The following is a 27,523-nucleotide window of genomic DNA, read 5'->3' as shown; positions in this document are numbered from 1 at the left end:
AAGAAATAATTAACATAGAGGGTTTTAAATGCAGGTATTCAAATGAATGTTTTATGCACAAGAAACAAACTTGATGTCCTAGCTTTCAGACTTAAAATTACTCTGTTTATTGGCCTGCTCACTGCTTTAAGTAATTATATTGTTAATTTACAAGTTTGTTTTTCACAGCCTTGAATACCAACATGGTGATCAATGTTAATAGTGCATACATCTTACACTGTACATCCATTATAATTTTTTAAGGTGTTCACACCTTCCAAGAAAGGTCTGTATATACACTGCTTACAGATGAATTATTCCTTTTGTGTATTTTTTAGAATTATTATTAATTTTTTTTTTGCATTTAGGTTGGTCTGTCCTTGGACTATATATGTAATTTTATGCTATTTGCTATACAAATATGTTATACCATATCAAACACTTACATTCTTCATTCTTTGCATCAATCTGACAGTGTATTTTTTTTCTTTTCTTATAATTAAGATATTCACTTATTCAGTTTTAATAGCTGTATATATATATATATATATATATATATATATATATATAATTCACATTGCACATGTCAAAGTATGTAAATTAGTATTAACGAGAAACTTTATGTTGTTAAGTAAGCAATGAGAAGATCTTCCTTCCTATGTTAAAACAACATGTGACAATGTACTTTCATGCTTGTTGTCTTAGTTTAAATATTTAAAAAAAATTGTTGAAAAACAAAAATATGAAATATTTATGCAGTGTTCAAAATTGGTTTAAAACTTGGTATAGACCATGGGTCTATGCCAAAACAAGATGACATAGACCTCATCGATTTGGCATAGACCACAACATTGAAGAAAAAAACCCACAAATTTAAAACGTTTTCATTTACTTCTAATATACTTAGAAAGCATATTTTCTTTCCATTTCCATAACAATTTCCTCCTTTCCTCATAACGTTTATCAGACGTCGACTGACCATGCAAGGTTCTTTGGGATAACTTTATTGCTTTTAAACCTAGAAAATTGGCATAGACAATGTGGTCTATCTCAATTACAATTGACATAGACCAGTGCCATTTGACATAGACTCGGTCTATCGGTCTATGGTTAATTTTGAACACTGTTAATGACATTTCAATACCTTTCCAACGGTATTAACACAAGCCTTCAGCTCCACATAGTTTTAAACTTATAGTCATTTCAATAGAGCCAGTCGTTGACCACTGTTGTAATAATGGTTGGGAAATGGGTTGAGAATATTGAAGAAATTAGAGCTTATATAAAAGTTCACATAAAACTCAGTCATTCGGTAATGCAGATTTTTACTGAATTGGGGGAAGTTTATGGGTCTGATAAGGTATCTTATGAGACAGTTCGTAGGTGGAGAAAGAAATTTCTGACTGGCACAGAGTCCGTCAAAGATGCAGCAAAATCTGACCGACCTGTGACTGTAACAGGCAAGGCAAATGTCTCAAAAGTTAGGGAAATAATGTGATGGCAGAATCACGATTCATGATATTGCTAAAGCTGTTGGCATATCGCTATCGCGGGTGCATTTCATTTTGAAGCGTATTTTGAAAGTACGAAAGATTTCTGCCAGATGGATACCGCATATATTGACAAATGACTAAAAACAGGTATGTTTTCCAAATTCAATCAAAGACAATTTGCAAACATTGTTACTGGTGACGAAACTTTGATTCACTATTTCGAACCAGTAAGAAAAATTGGAAACAAAATATGGCTAACTAAACACGTTAGAAGACCTGTAGTTACCAAAAAAACCATAAGCACAAAGAAGGTTCTTTATTGCATATTCTTCTCATGTGATAGTATAGCTGTACAAATTCCGGTGCCGAAGGGCAAAAGTGGCACAGGTCGGTATTACCGAGATGTTATACTAAAAAAGCTCAAGAAATATTATCATAAACGACGCCCTGTGTCAGGATTTAGGCATGTTCGTCTACTTCATGATAATGCTCCATCACATACATCTGAGCTTGTGAAGCAATTTTTGAAGTCGAAGAAGGTTACCGTCTTGCCACACCCACCATACTCTCCAGATCTAGCCCCATGCGACATTTTCCTTTTTCCAAAACTTAAAAAGTTCTTATCTTGTCGTCGTTACAAGTCCCGACAAGCCCTTGGCTCAGCCATCAGTCAGTGCCTCAGAGGTCTACCTAAATCAGCATACCATGATGCATTTCAGAAATGGATTCAGAGATTGAAATTATGTATTTCAAACTGCGGAGAATACTTTGAAGGGATCTAATATTCATTTCACTATTTGAGTTGAATGCATTTGAGATATCATACAATACACATTACATATCGAACAGCCTAGCTCGTACATTGTGTGGTGTTGCGTTGTAAGGAAATGCCAAAGTTTGGTGAAATACATTATTAACTATAAAAACTAGTGCTAATTGTAGTGGGGATCATTACAGCTGTTCCCCAAACATCTCCCCATCTTCCATGTGGGGGGCACGATAGGGGATATAATTTTTACATATGCTAATGTATAAGAAAATTCTTTAGCAATATCTCTTGAACTATTTAAGCTAGGGCTTGCATATTTTGTATATACATTCTTTATGGTTAGACCTTTCATGTGATGCAATGATGTGGGATCTTGTGACCTTGACCTGGAAATTTGACCTACTTTTGATAGAAATCTTACCTATAATTTATGGCAAGACCTATGACCCAATGGTGTTTGATCTTTTGACCTTGGAGTTTGACATACTTTTAAAAAAAAAAACCGACCTATTCAATATTTCCTGAACTATTTAAGGTATGGCTTTGATATATTTTTTTTTATAGATTCTTTATAGCAAGACCTGGTTATACTTTGGTGTTTTCCCTTGTGACCTTGATCATGATGTTTGACTTATGTTTGATAAAAAGTCTGACCTATTCAATATCTCCTGAACTATAAAGATAGAGCTGTCATGTTTTGTATACAGATTTCTTATGGCAAGGTCTTTCACATCATACAATGATATTTGACCTTGGTTTTCTCCAGAACAGTAAGATCATGTAAGTCATATTGGTGTTGAGGTAACTCTTTATCGTGTTAATTCATTTTCATTTATGATTCGATCCTTTGGGCTAGGTTGGGGCCACAAATAGGGGTAAAATTATTTTATGGGAATAAAGATTGATAAAAAAAATCATAAGAATAACAGCTAAGCAATGGAAGGACCAAGGTGATTTAGGTGAGTGATGTGGCCTATGAACCTCTTGTTTGAGTAAGTCCAGTTGAATTGTTCAATCGATGTGTGTATTGTATTACAAACTATATGAATTTCACTCTATTTCTTTCATTTGTAAGATACATGTGATTATGCAGTTAAAGGATTATCCAATCAAAATCAATCAAGTGGGCATGCTCATGCATTTCAGTAATTATGTGACCACATGTCAAAACCTTATTAATTTTCAATTTATTGAAATAGAAGAAAGTTAAAGATATTTAAGCATTTTTATTATTCAATTAAAATTCAGTGCCTAGTAGTGAGTAATTTTGACCATGCTTTAATACCAGGTACGCGTCTTCTTATGTACCTTATAACCTACAAGGCAAATTTCAATAATGAACAAAGCAGTAAGTATGAATCCAGAAATAGAAATTTCAAAAATAATACTTGTGCATACACCACATGTGTTTGTCTTTCAGCAATTTTGGTTTAAACTATATTTATTAATTGAACAATTCACATGAAACATACAAACATACTGTAAGTGCAACAGGATTCAGAAACAAGTTTAAAAATAAGTAAATTCATCTCCTACATTACATATTACAATGCTACAAAATCATCCTGTAGGTATTATAGTATAAAGATATACGCGATTCGTCATTTAAGTACAAATACAAATAGTGTTAATTAAGATGTAAGTATACAACAGTGATGATAATGTGTGATGGGGTTGCAAGATCCAAGATATGGGACACCCGCTGTAATAAAAACTTTTGTTAGCACATCTATAATTACCACTCTCTATCACCCTTGCAAGATTTGTGAATTTCCTAGAACATTTACAGAAAACATGAGAATAACTATTAAGAGTTGAGGAAAGGGCAATAACTCTGACTGGAAATACTTTTGTAAAATTTTGTGAAAAAGGGTCATTTTCAGTACAAAACACATTTGCTATGAAAATTTGAAAGAGAAATCGAACAAAATCAAACAAAAAGTTTTTGTATTAATGCAAAAATTGGTGTATGTGTGTGAAAAGAACTGTTGAATCACAAGAGGGTCTTAATGATAACAAACTAGAAAGTTGCCATTGAAGACAGGATACCTTAATGAGGCACAAGACACAGTAAAATATTCTACATTAGGTCTTCCATTGATGCTATAGTCTGTGAGGAGAAAACAGCATATCAGAAACCCTGACTGGAGAAGGGTAGAAGGGGGGCTACCTTATGAAATAATAAATGTAAGTTTGTGCCACTGAAAAAAGAAAAAGTGTTATATTCACATTATCAATTGTCATATTCTGTCCTCAATCTCCTAACATTGATAATAAGAAGGCAGGGATGTTTCTTTATTTGGTGCCAACAATCCTCTGAAGCTACAAAATATAAAAAAAAAGTAAGTGATTGTCAGATCTAATGCAGTTAATGGACCTGAATTTTTAAAAACTGAGTTGGTGGCGTAGGACATAAAAAATGTCTTACACTTGTATGCATTGTCTCCTTTTCATCTAACTACACAACATTTAATTCAATAAGACATGCATGCCCCTTTAGAAAACAGCTTTACATACATGTAGCTTGTACTCTCCTCTTTACCATCTATTTATTCAGTAAGAAATAAAGAACCAAAGAGTGCATAAAAACCAAACATGATTCAGAAATGTGAATAATTTGTCATATATAGTTTATGAATAGATTAAACTGGCAAAAAAAAAAAAAAAAATGACCTATGTCATACTGATACCCTGGATCTATTTCATGTGATGATGTTGATTATTTGCTAGACTGTGTGCAGTCTGCAGCTCCAATTTGCACATCAAGGTTTCTAACATCACATTACAACCAATGTGTTTGTGTGTGTGTGTGCAGCTGTAGCACTTTCAAATAACTTTTATCTTTAGAAATTTATTTCTGTATGATCAATACCCAGTATCTCATATATCTTGCACACTGTCGTTCTGGGAGGTATTTCTTGCAAAAACTTTGTATATCATAAATTGATAATATTTGATTACTGTAAAAATGAACTCAGGTTCAGTTTATTGAAACCTTGAGAAATATCTCATTGATGACAGTATATAAAGTTTGAAGGTCCTTTTGTTCCTTGCTTCTGATAGAATATGCAATGCTGTTGCCATATTGGAGGTATTACCATAGCATTGCAGAATTATGACAACCTTGGACCACTCATAACTTATGATATTTTTTTTCTTTAGATCATTGTACATATATTCGTGAATAGCTTAAAAGTTACACTAAAGTTTCAATAATTTCATTCTTAGGTGTACGATTGATTGTAAAAATTTTATGGATAACTAGGTCCTAGGGCAGAGCACAAACTGGGAAGTCGTTAACAGTTGTTTTCACTGAGGGCAGAAATCAAATTTTAGAAATGTAGTCTTGTTTTATATTGCTGTCTTGAGAATGTTTTATATTGCTGTCTTGAGAATGTTTTATATTGTTGTCTTGAGAATGCTTCACATTGCTGTCTTGAGAATGTTTTACATTGCTGTCTTGAGAATGTTTCACATTGCTGTCTTGAGAATGTTTTATATTGCTGTCTTGAGAATGTTTCACATTGCTTGAGAATGTTTTACATTGCTGTCTTGAGAATGTTTTATATTGCTGTCTTGAGAATGTTTCACATTGCTGTCTTGAGAATGTTTTACATTGCTGTCTTGAGAATGTTTCACATTGCTGTCTTGAGAATGTTTTATATTGCTGTCTTGAGTATGTTTCACATTGCTGTCTTGAGAATGTTTCACATTGCTGTCTTGAGAATGTTTTATATTGCTGTCTTGAGAATGTTTGCTGTCTTGAGAATGTTTTACATTGCTGTCTTGAGAATGTTTTACATTGCTGTCTTGAGAAATTTGTGCTCCATGGAATGGAAAAGGGCAAAATGTATGGGATCATCACTATGTGCAAAGAATACTAAAACCCCAAGAGAGTTGGAAATATGGCATATGATGTTTTTTTTTAAAGGACTTGCAGCATATAGCATAAAAAAAATGGTCACATAAAGAGTGGGGATCAAATATGCTTGATGATGAAAACTGTTTTTACAGCTGATGTATTCATACTGTTCTATATGAATTAATAAATAACTCCTGTAAGAGTTTACCTGGCTCATGATCAATGAAGATGTGCATTTACTCTAAGAAATCAGTAATATTATTCTAAAAATGGGAATATAGAATATGAAGGATTATGATCTGAAGAATTGTTAAACTCCTCGCTATGTACAATTTTTTTTCTGTCGCTTCAAATGGACATCTGTGTATGAATGGGTTGTCCTGACTATACTTTCAGTACAAGATCACCTTAATGATTTGACTCTACGCAGGCTTCATCGAATGGTAACTTCTGTATTCAACCTTCAAAGCCACCTTTATATGCTGTGTTATACTGTTGCAATCTTTTTAAATTTATTTTCTTCTCTCATTGCATCTTTTTGTAATATTGTGCGTCTTCAATATTTTCGTGATCCAATTTTATATATTGTACCATATGTATTTATAATGAATCTTATTGCTGAAGTTGTACATGCCCCTTGAGACCTGTGGTTGGTGAATAATCATATTATAAGGCATGCATGTCACCACATGGAAGCAAAACATTGAAGCTTTAGAAAATTGCCATTGGAATGGGTTGATCTATTATAATTTCAGGGGTAGACAAGGTCACTGAGTGCAAATTATGAATTATCATTAAGATTATGAGGAAACAAATGATATCTTCAATGCCAGAAGACATTCCCAAGATCCAGCAACATGCAGGAAAAGAATATATGGTGTAAGCTTTCCGCACCCCCATCAGAACTATAGTTTTCTAGGGCAAAAAATGAAATTCAGAGAGCCTACAGTTCTGCAGATACTCTGCATAGGCTCATGTGAGCTTTTCTGATAAAAATTTGTCGTTTTTGTCTTTTCACTCATTTTATTTTTATCCAGGACCACTGAACCAATTCAATCAACGAGGCACATTAAGCATCCTTGGGTGAAGGGAATTCAAATTTGTTCAAAGGAAAGACTATATCAAAATGGTGAAAATAGGAAAAGGTATGTAAAGACAAAAACTTCTCAATAACTTTAAAGAAAGCTTCTTTGTTTCTGTGACCCCAGGACAAGGAGAAAACAAGAGATTTAAGGTGTTTTTTTTCTAGAAGCTCAGAACTACAATTGGTCAGCATCTACATCTTGTGTAAATTCATGTTTGTTTACACCATGACTCCTAGGTCACAACAGAGATTGAAGGTCTTTATGTAGGAATATGTAAAGTAAAACCTTCTAAAATCTTCTCAAGAACCAAAGTGCAGTTTGTCAAATTAATATGCACTCATTGGACAGTCCCCATCAGTTTGTTCACACCAAGATGCTCAGGGCCAGGACATGCAGTGCCATATAGATACTCAGGGCCAGGACATGCAGTGCCATATAGATACTCAGGGCCAGGACATGCAGTGCCATATAGATACTCAGGGCCAGGACATGCAGTGCCATATAGATACTCAGAGCCAGGACATGCAGTGCCATATAGATACTCAGGGCCAGGACATGCAGTGCCATAAAAATACTGACTTGTTTTATCTGTATGGCCTTCTTGGACAATTTGTTAGGACTACATGTATTATAATACCCCCCCCCCCCCATTGCAAACATTTACTAATTTAATTTCCTTTACAGCTTAGTTCATAAAACTGCATATATTGAATGTTCCTGAGATAATGATGAGTTGCATATTGAGTTTGCAGGGTCAAAGGTGTAGTGAGGATTAATCTTAAGATTTGTTTCCAAGGACATATACAAATTTTTTAGCCATCAAGCAGCACTATGGGAATGTAATAGTAATTTTTGATGTGCCCAGTTTGTAATTTGCCTCTTTTGGTTGGTTGGGGGGGGGGGGGTCTTTATTTCCAATAAGGACAATCTAGTTGAATTAAAGTTTGCTTTGCATATCCTTTTCAAAAGGATATGCAAAGCAAACACTAATTTGACAAAAGGCTTTTGTTAATAATAAATAACCATTTTGAAAACATTGCTGGGATATGAAATGGGGCATTCTTTTAATCAAATCCCAAGAAGCAAGGGGCTTCTAAGTAGATTTTATCATGTACTGCCTCCCTTTATATCCCAGTGAAGTTCTATTACTTATGTATGCATTTGAGATGATCAGGCAATTTTAATTGTGATACCAACCACTTGCTGTACTACACCATGCTAAAAATTATTGACCCAGAACAGAATAACAAAATAATTCTTCAATGTAGGGTTTAAAATCATCAATAGCAAGTAGAATTAACTACTTTATTCAAAATTTGTAAGTGTTTGATAATGGTTTTCAATGTGTTTGAATGTACAGCACTAGTAATGATTTTAAAAAATAAGTCAACTTTTTCTGCATTGCGTGAAGTGGCTGAATGAGAACTCAAATCAAATAGTGGGACTGATGTTATAGTGCAGTTGTGCAAAGAGGAATTTGTCAGGATTTCTGTAGTCATCATTGTTGAGCTTATATTCTGACTGAATATCTAAATTTGTTTGAGATGGACTGTTCTGAGGACAAATTGGAAGCCAACATCTGACTGAACCAAATTCGGACTTCTTGAGGTATTATAGGATAGTGTGCCACATGTACTGGAACTATCTCCTTTCAATGAAATGTTTGGATTTGCTACTACAGATAGTATGTTACTAGCTTTTCATTTCTGTGAGATTGATAAATTAATATTCCATGTTTTCGGGGAGGCCTCTGATCTATGTCCTGGCTGACATTAACAAGATCGTTGATTGATTTTTTATTTTTAGTGAATTATGTCTTCCCTCTTCCAAGGCGAGACATTGTTTTTGTACTTTCTATCAGTCTGTCTGTCACAAAATCTTGTGAATGCTTCTCCTCTTATATGGCTTATCAGATAGGTTTGAAACTTTGTACAATGCAGCTTCATTGCCATTGTAGATGTGCATATTTTTGGGATGGGAGGATCCAATTATTTTCCTAAAAGATATAGATTTAAGAGGAATGGAGGATGTAAAATAGCTTGTGAACACTTCTCATTGTATATGGCTTATTGGAGAGATTTGAAACTTTGTACAATACTTTAATGCCATTTGTGGATGAGCATATTGTCGGGACATGAGGATCCAATTATTTTCCTAAAAGATATCGTAGATCTAAGAGGAATGGAGGATGTAAAATAGCTTGTGAACACTTCTCCTTGTGTATGGCTTATTGGAGAGATTTGAAACTTTGTACAATACTTTAATGCCATTTGTAGATGAGCATATTATTGTCGGGACAGGAGGATCCAATGATTTTCTTAAAAGTTATAGTAGATCTAAGAGGAATGGAGGATGTAAAATAGCTTGTCAATGTTTCTCCTATATGGCTTATCCGATAGACTTGAAATTTTGTTCAATACTTCATTGCCATTTGCAGACATGCATATTGTAAGGACAGGAGGATCCAATTGTTATCCTTAAAGTTATAGTGGATCTGAGGGGTGGAGGGTGTAAAATAGTTTGTGAACACTTATTGGAGTTCATAGTGTCTATGTTCTTGCACATGCTTTCTCCTATACCATGCAGCACATTAAGGGGAGGAGGTTTCATTTGGACCGCTTCCAATTTGGGGAGGTGGGAAGAATATGAATAAATCTCATTCTTAAGTGTTCATGTAAGGCCAATTCAACTTAATTAGTAGATTATCATCCAGGGTCACAAAAAGATATGGGGTGGGTGGGAGGATTTAATTTTTTAATTTTTATTTCCCGAGAGAAAACAAATTAATGACAAAAGGCATCACACAAAGTGTTAATCAAGTTAACATTCAAAGAATCTTAATGGTAGAAGATATAAAACCAACATTTTGTGACTTTAATCATTCACTCATGTCACTGGGAAGCAAGTTTGTTTGAAATCGTAATTTTTGCGAAAATGAAAAAAATCAGGATGGGTCCTTTTTTGACGGGCGGGTGGGGATGATAATCTACCAATTAATTCTAATTGGCCTAATTCTTTTTACTTTTTGTTTCCTTGTCCTGCATTCATGTATTTTACATATTGTTTACTTCATTTAAACAGTATAGTTCCATGTAGATATCACTACACCAATTAAAAAGCGAGTTAACCTTCGAACCCCTAAAAACTTCATTGGAAATTGGAGTTATTTTGATTGGGTTTCTTTACATATAGTAAAGGAATACCACAAATGCATACATTCACTCTTAAGATAACTTTATTGTGATTGCACTGCAGACCATGGATGCATGCACGCATGGTACATATTTCTATAAATTCAAAATAAGATCAAATGTACAAGGGACCTTCATGGGGAAATTTATCAAAATACAATTAACTATGGTCATTTATATGTATAAGATGTATTGTGTCACATACTGATAATACACCTGTAGTAATGATATTAATGTAATAGTATGTGTGTAAGTAAAATACTTCATTTATTCTGTACAAAAACAGCAAAGGGTGTTTTGTTAGCTGGTATGAAATCAATTTATCAGGATCAAATTCTTAAGTTTTGAACCAGAATACGAGCTTACCTACTTTTGTTTCAAGCTGTATAAGTTTTCAGAAAATCAAATAATGCCACTTCTTTTTAAGATTTCTGAAATTGGTTTAGAACAGCTACACAGCTAAATCAATTCATCATAATTCTGGTTACAAATAAAATTATGATTTATATGAGTATAAAATTCAACAGATAGAATCCATAATCAATAAACATTACACATTTGGTAGAAAATGTTCCCCACTAGTAGAATGGAACGTATATTTTACAATAGTCACTTATCTGTTTGTATAATGGTAGTGTATAACTTTAAATACTAATGATGTATATATGATCATGTCAGTTTGTGTTACACACAAGTTTGTCAATCTATTATATCACACATTTGTAGTTAATGTTCATTTAAAATTCAAAGAAAATTTTGGTGCAAGACAAACCCTGGTTTCAACTGATAACACCCAAAAGCTTTGTCTGAAATTCAAAACAAGGCAATAAATCTTTGTTGTATTCCAAGCATTTTTATTGACATTTTAATAATTAGGATTCTTGAATTAAACTCATATATTTGTGTCTTGTTGGAGACTGTTGAGTGTTCAGGTTTGAATTATGTAGTTCAGACCATTTTGTTACTGATGGGCATGGTAAGAAATTAGATAATCAAAGATGTTAGCACCCATGGGGACATCTCAATCCCCTCCCTCCACTTCTGAGTGTTTGTGTCCTCTGAAGTAAATCAGAAATTAATTATTCTCCAGGACATATCTTGATTGGTTTTTTTTTTTTTTTTTTTTTTTTTTACACAACTTTATTTAGGATGATATACATGTATTGCAATTTATTAATATTGCTAATGTTTTTGTCCTCAATGTCCATTTCCACGTGAATGTGATGCAGATGTGAACGATGCACCTATAACTCTGGATGAATATAGTATGTCTATTTAAACTGCTGGGAATTCCAACAGATATTAAAGTAGAATGTAAAAATTAAAAAAATTTTTTTTACTGATATTATAATGGGCTGTGGTAACCTGTTGGTTATAGAATGCCTACTGTACTATGATATTATAATGGGCTGTGGTAACCTGTTGGTTATAGAATGCCTACTGTACTATGATATTATAATGGGCTGTGGTAGTCTGTTGGTGATAGGATGCCCATGTTAGTATGATATTATAATGGGCTGTGTTAATCTGTTGGTTATAGGATGCCTACTTTACTATGATATTATAATGGGCTGTGGTAGTCTGTTGGTTATAGGATGCCCACTTTACTATAATATTATAATGGGCTGTGGTAGTCTGTTGGTTATAGGATGCTCACTTTACTACATTATAATGGGCTGTGTTAATCTGTTGGTTATAGGATGCCTACTTTACTATGCTATTATAATGATCTGTGGTAGTCTGTTGGTGATAGGTTGTCCACTTTACTATGATATTATAATGGGCTGGTAATCTGTTGGTTATAGGATGCCCACTTTACTATGATATTATAATGGACTGGTAATCTGTTGGTTATAGGATGCCCACTTTACTATGATATTATAATGGGCTGTGGTAGTCTGTTGGTTATAGGATGCCCACTTTACTATGATATTATAATGGGCTGTGGTAGTCTGTTGGTTATAGGATGCCTACTTTACTATGATATTATAATGGGCTGTGGTAGTCTGTTGGTGATAGGATGCCCATGTTAGTATGATATTATAATGGGCTGTGGTAGTCTGTTGGTGATAGGATGCCCATGTTAGTATGATATTATAATGGGCTGTGGTAGTCTGTTGGTTATAGGATGCCTACTTTACTATGATATTATAATGGGCTGTGGTAGTCTGTTAGTTATAGAATGCCTACTTTACTATGATATTATAATGATCTGTGGTAGTCTGTTGGTGATAGGTTGTCCACTTTACTATGATATTATAATGGGCTGTGTTCTGTTGGTTATAGAATGCCTACTTTACTATGATATTATAATGGGCTGTGGTAATCTGTTGGTTATAGAATGCCTACTTTACTATGCTATTATAATGATCTGTGGTAGTCTGTTGGTGATAGGTTGTCCACTTTACTATGATATTATAATGGGCTGTGGTCTGTTGGTTATAGGATGCCCACTTTACTATGATATTATAATGGGCTGGTAATCTGTTGGTTATAGGATGCCCACTTTACTATGATATTATAATGGGCTGGTAATCTGTCGGTTAGAATGTTTTACTTTGCAACTGGGAGGTCGTGGTTTTTGATTCGCAATTCCAGCACCGTGCAGACTTGAGACGTTTAACTCTTCCTTTGCCAAGTGTCCAACATTAAAAGTGAAAGTTGTGGGTCTTTTGGATATCACCTTAAAAATAGGTCCTGTGTCATGGTAGGTGTTGGCATGATAAAGAATTCTCACAGTTACAGCCCTATATAGCACCATGCATAGGGTATGGGTGAAAAATTCTTGAATTGGATCTAAAACCATATACAAACAATGATATTAAAAGATGCATTAAATTCTAAACAACAGGAAGCATCACATTTTTATCCTAACAACTGATTTCTTTGGGTAGCTTATCATACCCTCTTCCTGCAAATGAAGTTTGGGGTGTATATACTAGCCGGAATCACCTTTTTGGATCCATAGACATACTTTGTCCAGAGTATATCTTTAACACCAATGAACAGATTTGATTAAAACTTTGAATACATGTATATCTTATATGAATAATGAAGTTGTGCACCCGCTGTTTTGATTGAAATTTTGAGCACAAATTCACTATTTCCCACCATCCAATGTGCCCTGCGGGGGGTATTAGTCCCATTAGGACAGTTCTAGTTTTAAATCTTTTTGAATTCTGCGGTTTTAATTCATGCTTTTAATAGCTGGAATATCTTATTTTATATTCATTTGTAATTCAAATCAGTATGTTGACAGTTATGAATATGCACACAAATACTGCAATATTGTATACAATAGTCATACCGGTATATGTGCAATATCAATTACCTCCAGCTTACCTATTTATTTTTTTTACAGTCAATGTGACTGGGTCACCCAAAGAACTCATGTCAGTCAAAGAAGACATGTATAGACATAGATATATATATATTAATTAAGACTCCCATGTTGTGGTTTGTAATAAAATTGAATGTCTAAATTTGATTTCTTTACAGAATAGAAATGGATAATTAGAACACTTTGATATGATGGCCATTCACCATGCATTAATGGTAAAATCATAATCATCATCTTAATTTTAATATATATTCATTAAAATTTGCTTTAATGTTTTTAACCACAATATGACATTTCCTTTGAAATTCTGTCTGCTTTCGTTGTTGGCCAGGAATTTATAGCCCACATTAGTTGTAAAAATATTCGGATACATTTTTTATATCTAAATGGCAAAGCATGCGTACATGATATAAAATACTGTATCTTTTCTTAATATGCAGTTTTCATTAAAAACCCCATAAGGATCAAAGAAAAATATATATATACAGGTGACTCTCGATGGCTCCGATTTTTTTCTCTATATAACAAAGCAAATTTACTATCGATCTCTCGAAGTGAAGTTGGGTCCCGTAAAACATTTTTAGGTGTTTACATAGTTGAAACAATACCTGTGCTTCTTTGTGGAGGTGACACACTGGAGTATATAATTGGCTAATTGGTCAGTTGACACCTTGCACTGGGGTTTCATGTGTGATGATTAAAATTTTATATAATCTGACTATGAATAAAATCTATAACTTGTTTTTACATGACAAGAGAGTAAGTTTATACATAATTTAGAAATCTACAGACTGTTAAATTTCTCGAGTTTGTTCTTTGTGTAAAGTTACTCTAAAACATTGTTTTACTCATTCATTAGAATTTTTGCTTTGGGTAAAGCGACATAACATTGTGCTCTGTTTAGTTTGCGATAGTAAAGATTCATCGGAACTTGGTTTTGTATGCCTATCTAAGCATGATTAAAGAACAAATAAATACTTAAACTTTGAAATGTTTTTATTAATGCAAAATAAGGTTTTTTATTTTGATATCAAATTAACTACCTAAAGAATATGAAGGAAAACATGTCAAAACGATATCATATATTATGATCTTGTTGGTGAACATTTCCGGTTACTGTGAAATCTTAACCATACCAGCGGACCTACAATTTCCGAAGTTTGATCTCTCAAATTCTCGATTTCTCAAAGTTTTATCAAGGTCCCTTGAACTTTGAGTTATCGAGAGTCACCTGTATTGTATTATCAATACATCTGATGATGTTGCTAGGAAAGATATAGGAGGGAGGAGGATAAAGATGGGAGGGAGAGGTGGACCCTTCTGTTTATCATCTCCCCCCCCCTCCCCTTCCCGCTAGGGCAGTGTCCAGTGTTAGTCCAGATGTAGAGTTTATAAATAAAAGCTTTGAGAGAGAGTTAGTCTTGCTGTAGTTGTGAAAGATAGGATTAAAGGGACTGGTTCACAATTTTTGATAAAAATATTTTCCATTTTTGATGGTAAACATTAAAAATATAACTCATTTAATATTGACGACCAAAATTTAGACCTTCTGAATGCAAGAATAAAACAATATTTTAGCCTAAAATCTGTGTTTTGTAAACAAAGACTTGAGTCTTTTTATGTATGAAACAAACCAGTGAAATATTAATTTTGTAATATAAAGCATCTTAATTTTGCATAGTCACAAATTTTAACTTTTAGATGACACATTTACCCCAAAAATGCTTAAAATGTGACAGATATAATAAACTTAAATCGATATTCATTTCTTTTGACAATTTCGTAAACAATAACATACCGCAATCTTTATTTACAAAACAAATAATAAACTCTCTAAAATGAGCTTCTGTGATAATGTATAACCTTAATTTTTATGTGAACTCTTTTAAACACATTTAGACAGTAGATTTTGATCATTGAAAGTGAAAAAGAAAATTTTGAGGAAAATCTTTAAGGTATAGATTATTAATATACAGATCAAGGTGTACAGTGGATGATATTTAACATACTGGTAACTGCTTGAAATTGATTTGTATAATGCTGAACACACCCTCTCACGGCATACATACCCAGCCCAAAGGCCCTGCAAATGCCTGGTATAATAGAGGTTATACATTTTTATGCCCCCATTGAAAAAGAGATGCATATTGTTTTGCACCTGTCAAGTCCTGTTGGTTGGTCTGTAGACCAAGGCTTGTCCGCTCAATATATTTTAACTCTTTGCTTGACAGACATCAAACTTGGTACACTGGTGCATCTTAAAGAGAACATGGCCCCTATTGATTTTTAGGTCACATGGTCAAAGGTCAATCCACTTTATTGTCCACTCAATATATTGCGAAGGCTTTAACAGACATCAAACTTGGTCCACTTGTACATCGTAAGGAGTAAATGAACCCTATATTGATTGCCAGTTCACATGGTCAAAAAACTGTTGGCAAGATTGTCCATTTAGTTAGATCTGGTAAGATTACCGTCCTTACCATACTAATGTGAAATTTAGAATGTGCCATGTGTGCATGAGATGGCTTTCCTCGAGATCACCAGCTCACTTAGAGGATTAAATGGCAGCTCAAATGTGTGCACAGGTGACAGTCATGGATTGTTGTAGGACTGCATATGATCCAACTTCTCTTAGAAAAATTACCTCAACAGATCCTTTGACATTACCACCAGTGTGATGTAAGGCAACACCACATATAACATATGATGAAGCACAATTTGACTCTGCATATTGAGGATTATTTAATGCTTCTTCCAATATGTTCAATACCACACCATTTCTACGTAGAGCAGGGGTATACATACACTGTCACTATTTCTTTGTGTAACTTGACATTTTTGCCATGCTCAAGTTTTTCAAATAGAGTAAACTGAAACAAATCCATTAATTTAGAAAAATCTAGTTACCAATCTGGGCTTGATTAGCTTGCTTGCCAAGTGAATGAGCAATCCATTAATTAGGCCACAGTACCACGATACTTACTATGGATATGATTAACTCAAGTTTACCACTAATATTATAACCATTAAAAATAAAACTTGTTGAAATATTTGATTAACTCAAAAATGATGAGTTATCATCCATTTTTGATAATTATGCACCAATGAAGTAGAACAAACTAATCAATATTAATCGTGTTTAATTAAAAGTGTTTAATTAAGAATATCTGCAACAGTAAACATGGGAAGCACATTCAGCATGATCACCTTTTGCTATATTGAAATGTAAATATTAAACACAAATATTTTGAGGGGAAAAATATTGACAGTCAGCTTGATAATTATGATAATGTTTTTTTTACCTTTTAACAAAGATATTTGTAATAATGTTACATTTTGCTTTTGGCTCATACACTAAGTGTCAAACCCTGCCTGGCTACTGTGTGTATGTGTATATATATATATATATATATATATATATATATAATATCCAAATTCATTTATACATCACAGTGTCTGGCAATTAATATTAAATAGAAGAAAAAAAGTTTTAGAGAATTGACAACACTAGTAAAACACACAGGCAGTTATATCTCTTGGGTTCAAATTTACTATTAAAAAGTACTCTTTCATAGTAAATTCAAACCCAATTTAAGTGATATAATTGCCTGTGGTAAAATGTAAGTGCTTTCATTTTGATCATCAGATGTTTTACATATAAAAACAAGTGGCTTGTGTTAACATGTATATATATTAACATGTATATGCAAAAAATATATATATATGTTAATAATATATATGTATAATTTATATATGTATTATAATAGATTGAACATAAGTTATTGTACAGTATTGAAATATGCATTTGACCAAATTGTTATGTCCAAATTGTCCGTCACTCTCTTCCTGTGACCTATCATGATGTATAATCATTCAGCACATTAGATAGAGCCCCAGGCACATGAAGACTAACTTCTTTGATCTTGATGAATAGAAAGAGTCACAAGAAATAATTACAACTTAACAGTAAAAGCAGTCCATGCATGTTAAAAACTGCCAATGGAATACAAGTAAAAATAATAATTTCCACCTAATACAAATCAGTGAAATTACAGCGCCACACAGAAAAGTCAGTATAAACCTTAGCATGTGCATCTTAACATTTAAATTGGAAAATCAAAAAATATAACTATTACAATATAAGGGCCATGCCATCCAATCATTAGCTCAATTGTTAGAACACTGCATGGACTTTTGTGCCAGAAATCCCAGGTGTCATTCCAGGTCCAGCAATACATTTTCTACTTTCCTGTTACATTTGGCCCCCACGTTGGGAACCGGATACCCTTTTGTGAGTGAGAGTGATTACCCCCAGAACTTTGCCCTAAATTGGGTGCCAAATTTAACAAAGTGAAGTATTTGCCTCGCTGAAAGTTGAACCTGGTACATCTAGCACAACAGTCCAGTGCTCTACCAATGGACCTAAAGGGATGACTTACTAACCATAGCTAGAAGGAAGGCCATGTATCTAGCAGAGGCATATGTACTCAACTCTTTTACATTAGGATTTAGCATGCCTATCTCAAGAGTTGATTGATGTAATGTTGTATGGTATAAAAACGCATTATAAGTACCTGTATTATCACAGGGGAAAATCTTCAAAATCTGTATATGTTAGTTATTGATAGGATGCACAGCATTTAGGGTTTCATACTTTAGTAGCAGTATTGATGATATACATGTGTGTTGATAGTTTATTGTCAAATTTTGGGTCTGTGGTTGTATTGTTGAGCACAAGCTCAGAGGAGAGGTCATGTGAAAATAGCTGATACTTAGATAGTCCTATGGAACATCTGACAGTTCAGAATGTCATATTTTTGACAGGTTTCATTGATTAATATTTAAATAATATGGACACACTGCATATAATGAACTTCCTGTTTCTTGAAATTTCATTCCCAGTACACATTGAATGAAATGATCATACTGTATTATTAAGTATGACGATCGGCCAGTTAAAGATGTAACTTCTGTCTTGCTAATTTTGTACTTTTTGTGTACAACAGAGACCAGGTTGTATAAGTAATGAGATATGCCAGCGCATGCTGATCTGTAAAAGTTTTCTGCTTGCAAAATTTAAATCTACTTTTGAATAAATCCTTAGCAAGAGCATTTCAGAAAGTTCAAAAGTTATTTTCTTCCATGAAATGTAACAGGAATTATCAGCATAGATTTTAATTGAAATTTTTGTTGTATTTTACTTAAATTTCCATGCTGATCAAAGAAATTTATGTAATTTAAAATATAGCCAATATATATAATCCAGAAATTTGCTTGTTCACCAACTATTTGGACAATACTTAGTATTAGTGTAACAGAATTCTGTTTGGAAGGAAAGCTGAATCCGTTTCCAGATCACCTGAATGTGTCCATTGAATGTTACTGTGCTTGCGAGTTACTTAAATTACTGGATCAAAAAAGGCCATTATTAAACAGGATATAGGAGAATTCTGGAGAGATTTGCTTTATAATGTAACCCCATTTACTAGAACCATTGGATTGATTTTAAAGTACTACAGATATTAATAAAAGTCTTTACAATACCTAGAAGTAAGGCTTACAGGTCACAGTTATGCTACCTTGATAGGTTTGACTAATGCTTTTAATACTGTAATACACTGATTGAGTGTTCATTATGAAATTGATGAATTTCTTAAAAGTAAACAGTTCTTCTGTATGGTGTGTAATTTGAGTTCTGAATTATAACTTTAGTCATGTGTTAGTAACATTATGTTATTTGAAAAAACTGCACTCATTAGTGGACACTTAGCAATTCCTGCCACATTTGTAAGCCTCTGACACTGAGATTAAAAAGAGACTTTTATTAAAGAAACAATCTTAAATTAAGGGATCTCAGTGTTGAGATGGAATGAGCATGGGGCTGAGATGGAAAAAGCATAGGGCTGAAATGGAATGAACATAGGGCTAAGATGGAATAAGCATAGGGTTGAGATGGAATGAGCATAGGACTGAGATGAAATAAGCATGGGGCTGAGATGGAATGAGCATAGGGCTGAGATGAAATAAGCATGGGGCTGAGACAGAATGAGCATGGGCCTGAGATGGAATGGAATGTTCATAGGGCTGAGATGGAATAAGTGTAGGGCTAAGATGGAAGGAGTATAGGACTGAAATAGATGGGCATGTCTGAAATTTAGGGGCCACAAAACTAAGATAGAGGGGTCACAGATGGGATGAAACAATGTAAATTGGGATTGATTTTCATTAAATGTTACTGTTTAGAAAAGTAATTTGAAGTATGTGAATAGGTTTTAAAAAAAACTGCAGTAAAATATCTCTATCTTGAAGTCCGAGGGACCTCGAAAAAACTTCGAGATATTCGGGGGTTCGAGATATCCAAAATCGATCTTGGATATTTTTTTTTTGAAGAAGGATATTTGATGCATAGTATGGGATTTGCATTATAAACAAAAACCTCGTTGCCGTTTCTTATAGTTTAATACAAGTTGATAAATTAATATTGTGGAATTCCAAAGACAAACATTTTGGGTTTTTTAATATATATAAACATCCAACTGAATTCACAATGTGTTTCAAAATTAAGATGATCGTGCCTGTGCTTACTTTAAGTTTACTGATGTCCAGGCTCGACTGGGATGTAGTTTTTGCGTTGTAATGAAAGAACCTATCACGTAAGAAACAAAAAAGACGGATTTAAAAAAAACAACCAAACTTTCAAATGTTTATTAAATAAATTTTCGTGTTTTCTCTGTACTAGTTTTAATGATGAAGCGTGTATTGTTAAATGCATTATCGTTATTAAGAGCATTACCTTCAAGCGTACTTCGACGATTTTGTGCGTTTATCTAACCCACATGTTAATGATAGAGCCTGTGTCATTCAAAACACCATACCTGGAATCGGGTGTGTTAGTTCATAATTGGCGGTGAACTTTAGCCGTAATGTTGGAAGGCTTCACTAATCACCCAAGCTGTTGAACCATTTATTGCGACCTGGGTCATTAATTATGATTGATGTAGCCGCGGGTGTGACTTGATGCCGCCAGGTATGGTAAGCAGAGAGGAAAATTTACTGCACTTCGAGATAAGCCTGGTGAATTTAGGGTATGGGACCTTGAAAATACTTCGACATAAGTGGAGTATTCGAGATTATCGTGTTCGAAATATCAGAAGTTTTTAAAATCATTTATATAGGGAAAACGGCCGGGACCGGCGGTCGACTTCGACTCAAGCGGGGTATTCGAGATAACTATATTCGAGATACAGATATTTTACTGTATAGATATTTATATAAAATTCATAATTCATTGAAAAATTCAAAATTGAAAAATGCCCAATATCCAGAAATGTGTATTTCCCCCCAAATCAGTGGGGCATGGGGTAGCTTTGAAAATTAGTGTGAAAGAGACTGCAGCCCAGTCACAAAGCTGAAATTGAGGGGTCACAGGGTTAATGAGGGCTGAGATAAAAGGGACAGAGGGATAGCAGGACTAAAATCTAGGGGTCACAGGGCTTAGATTGGTAGCAGGACTAAAATTTAGGGGTCACAGGGCTTAGATTGGTAGCAGGACTAAAATCTAGTGGTCACAGGGCTTAGAATGGTAGCAGGACTAAATTCTAGGGGTCACAGGGCTTAAATTGAGGGCAAAGAGTTGAAATTAAGGAGCATGAGACAGACATATTGGAGCCGAGGACTGAGATAAAAGATCACGTCTGTAATTAAAGGGTGATGACCATGAGATTCATGATCAACTTGGGCCCAAGATTGGAGAGTAACAAGGCTGGAAATAAAGGAGCATAAGCCTGCGATTAAGAGGTCATAGGATTGAGATCGAGGATCAGATGGCTGAGTTTGTAGGGGCATAGGCCTTAGGCCTGAGATTAAGAGGTATAGGCTTGAGATTAAGGTAGCTCACTGAATACTAAAGCTTAAATATACTCTTTATGACAGTACATCACAAGATGGCAAATTATTTGTATCGATCAACTCATTTGTATATCATCGTAGCTCAGTGGTTAAAGCATTTGGCTGGTGAACCGCAGATCTCGAGTTCATTGAATCCGCCAGTCTCTTATTCATAAGTGTTGAAATAATTTTTTTTGAAAATCATGTTTTTTATCCAAATTTGCATATTTTCTGCCTTTATGGCATATTTACTTATTATGTATCATCATATCTTTTATGATTAAATCAATTCGTACTTATTTGAGAAACTATTTCAGGGTGTAGTGAGTCACCGACATAAAAGGCATAGGTCTGAGATTAAGAGGCATAGGCCTGAGATTAAGAGGGTCAGATAGCTGAGTTTGTAGGGGCATAGGACTAAGATTAAGGGTGCGATGCCAAAAATATTTTCTGCCTACTTTAGTCATAAATGAAGTGTTATGGCTTGTCACTCTCTTTATGTGTGTTGCTCTTTTAAAAAAATGTTTTAAACAATTATGGCACATTCACACTTTTTATCTTTTGTCCTCTGCATTTTACCACTGATTTCCTTATAGAATTATTTTGCTTTTTGTATTCATTCTTTCCCGCTTCCCGTTCATTTTTATATTTTGAATTTACAAACATACAGCAGTATTTATTTTTATCATTCTTTTCTGATGAAAGTTCTTCAGAAACCTGATTTAAATGGATCTGTGAACATAATATCATGGACATAGATCTTGTAGATTATAGTGAATTGAATTCAACTAGATTCCCTAGCTATTTCAAAATCTGTATAAAAACTATTTCAAGTATTTTATTGATTGCATATGATTTAAACTTTAACATGTACAAATTACATTTTTTAAAGATATGATTTATTTATAGATCTGATTTTGTCATTATATATTATCACAGTTTATGACTCATTTTTTTCTGTGTCAGATAAATGATAACTTCAGATCTTTGTTTTTAAGATGATGAATCTAAGATAAATTATTTTTAACAGCTCATAGCTCAAGGGCCTGTGCAGCTCATTTGGTAGCTTTAATGGCTTTAAGATCTAGGGGTTGTGTGGTTGATCCCTGATACTGATAATAATCAGCATAGTACCTTTTCACTAACTAAATCCTGTGAAGACTATACAGAAATGGTAGGCTAAGTGTATCAAATGTAAGGGGGGGGGGGGGGGGGGGGAGGCAGAAAAAATGCCCTGTAGATATGTACAGTCATTATGTAATAGTGTTGTAATGAAAAAGCAGAAAAAAATGTGACCATGTATGAATTAACCAGTTTATGAATTTTTATTTTGGAGCGACTGATGTGTTATGATTTTCTAGAATACAGATTTAGTATATTTTGTATAATATAGTGTGGTGTTTGATTTAAATCACCAGCTGTTCTGTGACTTCTGTTGACCATTTACATAACTAAATGACATCACAATCACCTGCCCAGCTTCTTTCATTTACATCAGAGAATGAAAAATGATACAGGTAGGGAATTTGCATTCATTTTGACATATTTTCAGGAAAACTGTATTGATTTCATGCAAAACTGTAGGTGTAATTGCTCCATCTTGGATTCAAGGTGAGTTTTACCATTTTTGTTTGGACTGGAGGCTCTGACTGGATGACTATAATATCCTGTATAAATGACAGACTGGTCCAGGTGCCAGCTGTGTTCAATGTTTATCATTATTTTGAATTTAATTTATAGGAGAGATGTTACAATGACATTTTAACAAATTAGTATGAAGAAATGTACAGCTTTTGCAAAGTGGTCATTTAAATATTATAATTTAATTTTTGTTAGATGAATGGTGATTCAGCAATTCTGATCAGTTTTTGTTGATAACTGCATTAACCAAAACATGTACTATGACATTACGCTATTGTTTCTATCATTGTTATAAAATCTTAAATTAATGATAACATTGGGATATTAACCAAAATATTGGACAGAAAACTTATGCATCAATACACAGCTTATTCCACTTATGCTGAAATTGGTTACTTTCAAATATTGCTTATTTTGAAAATAATTCCCCAACAACATTATCTCATATCTTCAAATTAAGATATATATCAATATAAGCGCAATTTCAAATGAACCAGCATTCTAGCACAAAGAAAAAGACTTCCTCTGAGCTGGTTATTATGAGCTGCTTTCATTACTTTTTAAGTGAGACCCACTGATTACACATTTGAGTCACGTGATTTAAATTATGATTTTAACCTGTAATGCTTCTGGAAAATGTCACCGTCACTGAGGTATACTTCATGGACAACCCCTCGATAAGACAAATAAATAGTTTGGAAAGTACCACAAACGTTTTTACATTCCAGACAAGCTTTCTCATACCTTCGTACATTTTTTGTTGATTAGTTGGAAAGAAAAGAAAAAAATTTGCAGCTAAAATGACGTCACAATGCACCGTTTACATTGACTGCATTGTATTTACTGCATTAAATGAATAGGTGGATTAAATGCATAAAGTTGTGTTGCAAGATATTATGTATCTTTTCTCGTCTCAACGGTCACACCATAAAAAATATTAAAACAAATGTTGGACGATTAAACTCTCTTTGGCACTAGTCCGCATGGATAAGCAAAAATCCAGATATCAATCTTGAATTAATTATCGTACATATGTAGTTCCACCCTCTTGTGACGTCATAAGATTTCACAAAGTCCATGATTTAATAAGATTTATGCATAACAGAAACATAAATTTTGTTGGAATCTTTTTCAATAGTTATTGTGAAAAATCTTGTTAATCATAAGATATTTCAATTTTTAGGTCACCTGAATTCATTCAGGTGACCTATTGCTATCTGTTTTTGTCCGTCGTCGTTCGTCGTGCGTTAACATTTGAACATTTTCAGCTTCTTCTCTGAAACCCCTGAACCAATTTCAACCAATTTTGGCATATAGCATCTGTGGGTGAAGGGGAACAAAAATTGTGAAATTCGTGGTCCCTGCCCCCCTGGGGCCTGAGGGGTGGGACAAAAAACCATCAAAATGAGTGTAATTTTAAAAAATCTTCTTCTTTACTCCTGGACATCAAGAAGCCAAACTGTGGGCATAATTATAATGAGCATTGAGCCCTCTACCAAAATTGTGAAATTCATGGCCCCTGGGGCAGGGGTTCTTGTGTTAGGGTGGGGCTCTATTGGTCATATAGTGAAAATGTAGAAATTCTTTGAAAATCTTCTCTGTCTCTGGGTATTAAGTAGACAAACTAATAGCATGGTAATGATGAGCAAGGATGCCTCTTTATACCCCCCGCAACAAGTTGTGGGGGGGGGGGGGGGTATACTGGAATCGAGTTGTCCGTCTGTCCGTCCGTCCGTCTGTCTGTCTGTAGACGCAATGGTTTCCGGGCTCTAAAGCATTATCCTTTCCACCTACCGTCACCATATCATATATATGGACTACCCATGGGATGAAGATGTTCCCTATCGATTTTGGGGTCAAAAGGTCAAAGGTCAAGCACACTGGACATCGAAGTAGCAATAGGGTTTCCGGGCTCTAAAGTGTTATCCTTTCCACCTACAGTCACCATATCATACATATGGACTACCCATAGGATGAAGATGTTCAATATCGATTTTGGGGTCAAAAGGTCAAAGGTCAAGCGCACTGGACATTGAAGTAGCAATATGGTTTCCGGGCTCTAAAGCGTTATCCTTTCCACCTACAGTCACCATATCATATATATGGACTACTAATGGGATGAAGATGATCCCTATCGATTTTGGGGTCAAAAGGTCAAAGGTCACGCGCACTGGACATTGAAGTAGCAATATGGTTTCCGGGCTCTAAAGCGTTATCCTTTCCACCTACAGTCACCATATCATACATATGGACTACCCATGGGATGAAGATGTTCCCTATCGACTTTGGGGTCAAAAGGTCAAAGGTCATGTGCACTGGACATCAAAGTAGCAACACTCAGAAAAGAGGTAGTTTATACCTATTACCAACACCCTTTGGGAGATTGGGGTAAGCGGGGGGTATTCTTAGTGAGCATTGCTCACAGTACCTCTTGTTAAAAATTGTTAAATTCATGGCCCCTGGATCAGGGGTTCTGGTGCTAGGGTGGGGCTCTATAAGTCATATAGTGAAAATACATTATTTCTTTGAAAATCTTCTTCTCTGTCCTTGGGTATTAAGTAGACAAACCAATAGCATGATTATGATGAGCAAGGATGCCTCTTTCAAAATTGTGAAATTTATGGCCCCTGGGTCAGGGGTTCTGGTATTAGGGTGGGGCCCTATTGATCATATAGTGAAAATGCGTTTTATTTCTTTGAAAATCTTCTCCTCTGCTGCTGGGTATTAAGTAGACAAACTAATAGTATGATAATGATGATCAAGGATGCTTCTTTCAAAACTGAAATTTATGGCCCCTGGGTCAGGGGTTCTGGTGCAAAGGCAGGGCTGACCACATAGCTATTCAATGTTTCTTCCATCCAAAAGTAAAATTCTTATATTTAAACACAAACCTAATTCAAACATTGGAGGTTGTTACATGATACTCAGGTGACCTATAAGGCCCCTGGGCCTCTTGTTAGTCTTAAGTTTTATATGAATAATCAATTATATGTTTCAAAATATTAAATCCAAGGGCAATAACTTTGTTTTCATTAAATTATTTATCAAGCCCATTATACGATATATTTCCTTTATTTTTCACAAATATTTTGTGTAGTTTTTAAAGAAACAGTTTCATGGAATTGTTATAAATACTATTATACCATTACAACCAGTTTTTGTGAAATTTTGATAACGCTGTTTAAGGAAAATTGCAATTTTCTGACGTTGATGACATATATATTGTGCTAATTGATTAATACCCAATTCATTATAATTCATTAATACCCAACATACTTATTTTATCATTTTTATTTGTTACTATGGTATATTATTTGAAGAATCAACAATCAAATATAAGATTGAACCTATAATTCTAGAAGGGTGGAATTACCTTAAGCAAATTTGTCTGAGTCTTTTAGATGTTTGAACTTATGGTCGAAAACTTGCATGGTTAAGGGTTTGTATGACTTTGACATGCTGACCTTCCAAACATATGTGGAGGGTTATAAAAGGGGGTTGTGTGAGTCTCTCAGAGGTTAATTTATACTTCTGAAGAAAACAAAATAAAGTATGGTTGTCTTTTTGTACTTTAGGTATCAGAAATTGAATTGTTTGCACCATTGAATAAAAATGAACTTATATTATCATTTAATATGATGTAGTGGATGTTGTTGTTGTCGGTTCCTTTTTATTTCCGTGCAGTATCACGGGTAGTGTCCACACTAGTGGGCCCCCTTCCAGGTATCTGGCTGGCTGCACGCATGGCAGATCTCACCTCAGATCTCCATTCTTTCCGGTCTTCAGGGTCGACAGTAGAGAGCTTCCATTCTCTACGATCTTTCTCCGTCAGGTCTCTCCAAGATAACATTGGCCGACCAAATCTACGTCTCCCAGGAAGTTGTATATTTAGACTGCACTGCTGGATCTGACAACGTGGCCATACCAGCGGAGTCTCCTTTCCCTTAAGATGAGGTCGAGGTCGTCGGTGCCAAGCTGCCCCAGCAATTCAGTTGAACTTACAGTGGGCATATCTTCAGGCTTGATGTTACAGATCTGTCTTATCATGGCCCTGTCATTGCGTAGTAGGCGATGAAGATTTGGCTTAGTCAGTGCCCAGGTCTCACTGGCATGGAGCATAGCACTCCGTACACAGGTGTTATACACTCGACCACGGGTCTTATACGACAGGTGGCGTGATGTCAGGACTGGTAGCAGCTCCCTGAACTTTTTCCAGGCAGTCTTCACACACGTAGTGGCTGCAAGGTCACAGCCACCAGCTGCGGAAAGCATG

At 34.5% G+C, this 27,523-nt stretch overlaps 1 protein-coding gene and 1 long non-coding RNA gene across 12 annotated transcripts in view; one reads left to right on the top strand and one right to left on the bottom strand.

Moving 5' to 3' along the window:
* Positions 1–27,523, top strand: part of LOC125669765 (protogenin-like) — a 92,315-nt gene that overhangs the window by 6,624 nt on the left and 58,168 nt on the right. For 7 of the 11 annotated variants that reach the window (XR_008802480.1, XM_056162913.1, XM_056162914.1 and 4 more), the window contains 2 exons: positions 7,141–7,248; positions 13,878–13,934. The gene's annotated coding sequence lies outside the window, so the exon portion shown is untranslated. The remainder of the gene's footprint in view (positions 1–7,140; positions 7,249–13,877; positions 13,935–27,523) is intronic. The other 4 variants (XM_056162917.1, XM_048904514.2, XM_056162916.1 and 1 more) reach the window with 1 other exon arrangement.
* Positions 1–27,523, bottom strand: part of LOC130054200 (uncharacterized) — a 53,020-nt gene that overhangs the window by 2,313 nt on the left and 23,184 nt on the right. The window lies entirely within an intron of this gene.

Source organism: Ostrea edulis, chromosome 4, assembly GCF_947568905.1.
Source record: "Ostrea edulis chromosome 4, xbOstEdul1.1, whole genome shotgun sequence".
Lineage (NCBI taxonomy): Eukaryota > Metazoa > Mollusca > Bivalvia > Ostreida > Ostreidae > Ostrea > Ostrea edulis.
This window is presented reverse-complemented; position numbering and strand designations above follow the sequence as displayed.